This window comes from Lethenteron reissneri, chromosome 9 (genome assembly GCF_015708825.2).
Source record: "Lethenteron reissneri isolate LAM-NWPU_2019-01 chromosome 9, ASM1570882v1, whole genome shotgun sequence".
Lineage (NCBI taxonomy): Eukaryota > Metazoa > Chordata > Hyperoartia > Petromyzontiformes > Petromyzontidae > Lethenteron > Lethenteron reissneri.
In genome coordinates, this window is record NC_083787.1 from 5,915,527 (window position 1) to 5,922,194 (window position 6,668).

The window sequence follows — 6,668 nt, forward strand, 5'->3', positions numbered from 1 at the left end:
AGGTGATACGCGCTGGGATTAAGGATCGTATGCACAGTGCGTGATGATTGGCTGTGTAGGTGGTGACGCGCGCTGACGGTGGAGGATCAGGGGTCAGCGCGGGGTCGTGGGTTACGGGGTACCGATTGGCTGTGGGCGGTGACGCGCTGAGAGGGAGTGATCAGGTGGCAGCGCAGTGTGATTGGTGGAGTAATGTTAACACGCGCTGGGGAAAGCGGATCGTAGAGAGAGTGCGTCGTGATTGGGTCATTAAGGAACGACGCTCACGTCGACGCCGCATCAGCTCCGTCCCTCGTGAGCAGGGGCTATAAAAGGGGATGCACACAGGCGTAAGGGCAGTGTGTAACCAGCGAAGAAGGAAGACGGGGATGAAGACCTAGAGCCCTGCGGTACCTAGCCCCGCTGTCCTAAGGGGACCGGGACTCTGTGTAACCCAGAGGCGAGTGTAGTGGGTGTAGCCATAGGTCTACACGAGCCGAATGTACTATGTGTAGCCAGGGCATAGGGCTTACACGAGTCGAGTGTATTGTGTAGCCAGAGGCATAGGGCTTACACGAGTCGAGTATATTGTGTGTAGCCAGAGGCATAGGGTCTACACGAGTCAAGTGTATCGGGTGTAGCCAGAGGCCTAGAGCTTACACGAGATTAGTGGAGTGTGTCGGAGGAAGAAGAGAGACCACACGTTGTATTGTGATACCTAAAGGATTTAATAAAAGTGTGTTACCCGTCAAGAAGTTCCTGCCGTCAATTCCCATACTTCAACTGGCGTCAGAAGTGAAACGGTCCTCCAAGCATGGATACAAGGAGGAACCGTCGGACCCACGGGATTGACCACGAGGACAACCTCGACGACGCGGGCCAGCGGGCATCAGGGGGTGAGGAAGAGGAGCTGCCCACGGGGCAGGATCCACCGACGGCGCCGGTCGAGCGACGGGGGACTGACACCGTGCTTCGCGAGGCACACTCCCGTCTGGCGGAGCTGCTGCTCGCCGCCGCGTCCATCTTGGCGGAGATCAGCTCAACGGGAGGAGCGGGGACGGCGGCCGACGTGCTACAGGGTCGCCCTGCAGATTCCCGCCAAAACGATTTGGCGATTCCCGCCATTTCATCCGCTCCAACTTTTGGCGGGAACGGCCATCACCACGTGGCAGGGGTTCTCCATGCGCGGCCGCTGACGTCACCAACGCGCGCGGCGGACCGCCATCACACACCCGCCACTGGGGCCGCCATCTTACACACCGACGGGGGGGCAGAGAGGAAGCACGAGGAGGAGGACGACTTTATCTTTCAGCAGCGCCTTCCCACGTTGTCAGCATTCAAGGCGGAAGGCGGGGATTGGAGCCAATTTCAGCGCAGATTTTTGGCGCATCAAGAGATGTCCGCCTGGTCCGACGCTACGGCACTGCGGGCACTGCCTGCCATGCTGGACGACAACGCGCTCGCGGCCTTCACGTCCGCACGCAGGTCGGACCGCTCCACGCTCAAGGATGCGCTGGCTCTCATGGCCAAAGTCTACGGTCCTCCCTCGGCGTGCCGCCATCATTTCTACGCAAGACGGAAGGCGGACACGGAGACCGTGCTCGCCTACCGCACGGCGTTGCTCGCTCTCGCTGACGCCGCGTTCCCTCGTATGGACGAGGAGGGCCAAGATGCGATGGTTTTGGAGCAGCTGCTCAAGTTGGCGCAGGACCTGGGGGTCCCCATCAACACGGCCGACGACACCGATATTTCTTCATTACGGGTCGCCACGAGCATGCAAGCGCACGAGGTCCTTCAACGAAAGCAGGGGGTCGTCTGCAACGCTGCCGTGGCCTCAACTCCGGGTCCGGTTGACACCGTGCCCCAAGTCGTCAGCCCACGAGAGGACGCGTTCATCGCGGGACGAGCGGGGGACTGGAGGTCGGGGGGTCGTTCGCCTCTGCGAGCGGCCCGCAAGCTGGAGCAACCGAGATCTCCGACTACTGTCATCACCTGCTATAACTGCGGCCTTCGTGGCCACGTGGCCTCCGGTTGCCGCGCCCCACGTCAGCGCGCCATGGGACCTCGGCTGGACGACGACCAAGGCCCCAAGTCATCACTGCAAACCCCGGCAAGTCGCGGCACCTCACATGCTTGGCCCGCATACTCGACACGTATGGGTCGTCGCGTTGCGACGAGGGAGAGCCGAGTAGAGTTCGGGGATTCGGTTCGGAGAGGGGGGTTCGGCCGGGACCGGGGAGACATTAAATGGTCGGAATTGGGGCACAGAATAGTGGCTGCCTCAGCGGGTTCATCCGTCGTTACCGGATCGATTGATGGGGTCGAGGTCAGGGTGTTAGTGGACACGGGGGCATCGGCGACTATTATTTCGGATCTCATTTATAATATTCTCCCGGTACAATGTCGTCCGCTTCTTCCGGTGGATGTGCCATTTTACGCCGCTAACGGGGGATCGTTGGGCATTATCGGTCAGATTAGGGCGTCCATTTGCATTGGTGATATCAAATTGTCGGGACCCGTTTTCGTTTCATCTTCCCTGGCGGTTCCTTGCCTATTGGGCACTGATTTTTTGGCGAAAATGCCCATCAAAATTCTCATTGATCAGCGTTGCATTGAACTACCATCGGGTCGCCGTATTTCATTTTTGACGAGCCCTAATGTAATTCGGACGGCGTGCGCTACCATTCAGGCGTTAGCAACACAGACCGTGCACGTGCCCCCGGGTTCACAAATGTTGATTCCCCTCCGGTTACGGAAGCCATGGGGGAAGGAGGCCTCGGAACAGGCCATGCTTTTGGGTCCTTCTAATAGGGCTGTTGGAGGTCTCGATTTATCGGTGGCTCACACTTTGGTTGGGGCAGACAGGGATCCGTTTGTCATGGTTTTAAACGCTGGGGCGCGGCCGGCCGTCATTCAGCAGGGCACCGTGCTGGCTCACGCGGCACGGGTCCCTGCGGAGGAGAGGCTGGTTGCGCAGGCTGATCCGAGCCCCACGAATAGCGTACCATCAAAGGAGGACCTAGATTGGATTGATATGCTGTGCGCGGACTCTGACGATTTGTCAGCGCTACAGTTGGGTGCGTTGCGCGGGTTGCTGATTGAATTTTCGGATGTCTTCAGTAAACATAAGTATGATATCGGATGCACGGACCTGCTACGCCACCACATTGAAACGGGCGATGCGGCACCGGTCAGGCAAAATCCCTTCCGACTGAGTCCTGCTGAGAAGGAACATGTTCAGTCGGCAGTTAACGATATGCTGGAAGCCGACATTATTTCGCCTTCTTCCAGTCCTTGGGGAGCACCTATTGTGCTCGTTAAAAAGCAGGACGGGTCCCTGCGATTTTGCGTCGATTTCCGCCGCCTGAATAAGATCTCGGTGGCCGACGCGTATCCGCTCCCCAGGATGGACGAGTCTCTCGACGCATTGTCCGGTGCGCGATACTTTTCGACTCTTGATTTATTGTCCGGATTTTGGCAGTTGCCACTCGACGAGGAGTCTAAGCCTAAGACTGCATTCCGGACTCCAGGGGGCCTGTTTCAGTTTAACCGGTTACCCATGGGACTTCACTCCTCTCCTGCGACGTTTCAGCGTCTTATGGAATTGGTTTTGTCGGGCTTGCAGTGGGAGACGTGCCTCATTTACCTTGACGATGTCATTGTTTTCGGTAAAACGTTCGAAGAACACCTCCAGCGATTGAGAGGGGTGTTCTTGCGAATGCGATCGGCTAAATTAAAGTTTAAACCGGCCAAATGCCATCTTTTTCGTAAATCCGTGAGGTACTTGGGTCACATTGTCGACTCTTCGGGGATTTCTACCGATCCTGCGAAGACGGACTGTGTCAGTTCGTGGCCGACGCCCACGTCAGTGTCAGACGTGCGCAGTTTCATCGGTTTTGCTTCGTATTATCGCCGATTCGTTGAGCACTTCGCCACCATTGCAAAGCCCTTGCACGCTTTAACGGCAAAAGGAGTGAAGTTCCGGTGGGGACCGGAGGAGGAGGCTGCATTCTGCTCCCTCCGGGACGCCTTGGTAAGGGCCCCACCCTTGTGCTATCCGGACTTTGAGAGTCCCTTCTTGCTAGACACGGATGCTAGCAACACGGGCATTGGGGGAGTGCTGTCCCAAGTCGTTGGAGGGGTCGAACGGGTGGTCGCCTATGGTAGCAGGGTGTTGTCGCCGGCAGAGCAGCGCTACTGCGTCACCCGTCGTGAACTACTTGCCATTGTTTTTTTTGTACAACAGTTCAGGCCATATCTCTATGGTCGTCATTTCACGGTCCGGACGGACCATGCGGCGCTCCAGTATTCATTACGGGTTGCCCAGCCCTCGGGCCAATTGTCGCGGTGGTTGGAAGTCCTCCAGGACTATCAGTTCACGACTACGTACCGTAAAGGGTTGCGACACACGAATGCCGATGCCCTGTCGCGGTTGTTGCCTTGTCACAAATGTGCGTGCTTATCGGGATCGGCGCGCTGTAAACCTCCGGTTACGGAAGGTAGGGAGGCGTTGGTTGCGACCGCGAGCACACCAATTGGGGATGGTCCCGCTACCCCAGGGGGTCAGGACTCGCTGCTCTCACTGTCGTTGATTGAGTGGGGCCGTCTCCAAATGGCGGACAGCTCCCTGCTGGCATTGCGCCGAAAGACGGAGGGTTCCGAAGGTAGCCACGACCGAACTGGCTCCTACGAGCTTAAGCAGAGCCTGTTGATGAGATGGGACAGTTTGTCCCGGCGGCATGCGATTGTGGTGCCTTCTGCTGTGAGGGGGAAGGTTGTCTTGGCCGCACACGAACGCCTCTTGCATTTGGGAGTTAACAAAACGCTTGCCCTGCTTCAGCGTGACTATTATTGGCCGGGAATGGGGGGTGACGTGGTGAATATTCTGAAGGGTTGTGTTGAGTGCGCCAGACGGAAACCACCGCCCGTGGCAGCTAATCCACCGCTGCAATCTATTCAGGTCTCGCGCACTAACGAGCTCGTTGCACTCGATATTCTGGGGCCCTTTCCGGTCACGCCTAGGGGTAATAAGTACCTGTTGGTGGGGGTCGAATATTTTACCCGGTGGCCTATGGCGTGGCCACTCGCCAACCAGTCGGCGGCGGCTGTGACGGACGCCTTTGTCCAGGGCTACGTCCTGGACAAGGGGGCTCCCGAACGCTTGCTGACTGACCAAGGGAAAAATTTTTCGAGTAAATTACTGCAGGAGGTGTGCGACCTGTTGGGTACCAAAAAGGTGCGTACCTCCCCGTACCACCCGCAGACGGACGGGATGGTGGAGAGGCTTAACAGGACATTGACCTCTATGCTGTGCCAGCAGGTGTGTGAGTCGCATGTTGATTGGGACCTGCAGGTCCCTGGGGTCCTTGCCGCGTATAGAATGGCCCCCCATGCAGCTACGGGGTTTTCCCCGTTTTTTCTAATGTACGGTCGGGAAGCCGACCCGCCCATGGAAACGCAGCTGGGTCTGCCCGCACCACGAACTAATTCTAAATTGGCAGAGCATATTAAATTTAATATTCATAAACTGACAGAGGCAAGGGAGGCCGCACGGCTTAATTCGCGGGCTCGCCAAATTGCGAACGAGCGGTTGCGGGCACGGAAGGTGTCCGTGCACAATTGGGAACCAGGTGACAAGGCCTGGCTGCATTGCCCTCAGGCACCTTTGGCCACGTCGCCTAAATTGTTGAAGCCGTGGCGGGGACCCGTGGAGGTCGTGCGGGTGGCACGCCCCCAGTGCGTTCAGATAAAATGGGGGAAACGCCGTTGGTACGTCCACCCCTCCCGACTGAAACCGTCCTCGCCTCCGTATGGCCTCCCCTTGTGTCGTGAGGGCCGAGCATGTGACGTGACCGACGACCCTGAGGGGGAATTGTCCTTGCCTGCTCCTCACATGTCTCCGCCTGATCCGCTCCCAGGTGTCTCGGAACTGACTGCTGCCGACCACCGGCGGCCGGATCTTCACGGCGGGGCCGGTCCTTCCAGGCCCGACCCGTGCCGTCTAGAGCTGCCGGAGACACCGGACGGTCGCCAACGTCCCGTTCCATACGACGGACCGGCCAGACGGACTCGCGCTAGGTCGCGCTACTTTGTGTAACCTACCACGTGCGGAGTCGAGGCAGCCGGAGCGCCTCGGCACTGCGTGGGTCACAGTGACACTTGGCGCGTTCGTTTTACGGTGTTCGCTTTTATTGTGTTGTTCGTCGGGCTGTATATTGCTTCATATTTAAGGTTGTGTTATGTTGTTGTTGTTGTGTTACGGGGCACACTGGGATGTGGAGTTCTTTATTACTGCGTTGCGTTATGTTGTGTTGTAGGTTAACAGCCGGGCCGGCTGCAAGCTATGTGGGAGGGGGTGATGTAGAGGTGATACGCGCTGGGATTAAGGATCGTATGCACAGTGCGTGATGATTGGCTGTGTAGGTGGTGACGCGCGCTGACGGTGGAGGATCAGGGGTCAGCGCGGGGTCGTGGGTTACGGGGTACCGATTGGCTGTGGGCGGTGACGCGCTGAGAGGGAGTGATCAGGTGGCAGCGCAGTGTGATTGGTGGAGTAATGTTAACACGCGCTGGGGAAAGCGGATCGTAGAGAGAGTGCGTCGTGATTGGGTCATTAAGGAACGACGCTCACGTCGACGCCGCATCAGCTCCGTCCCTCGTGAGCAGGGGCTATAAAAGGGGATGCACAC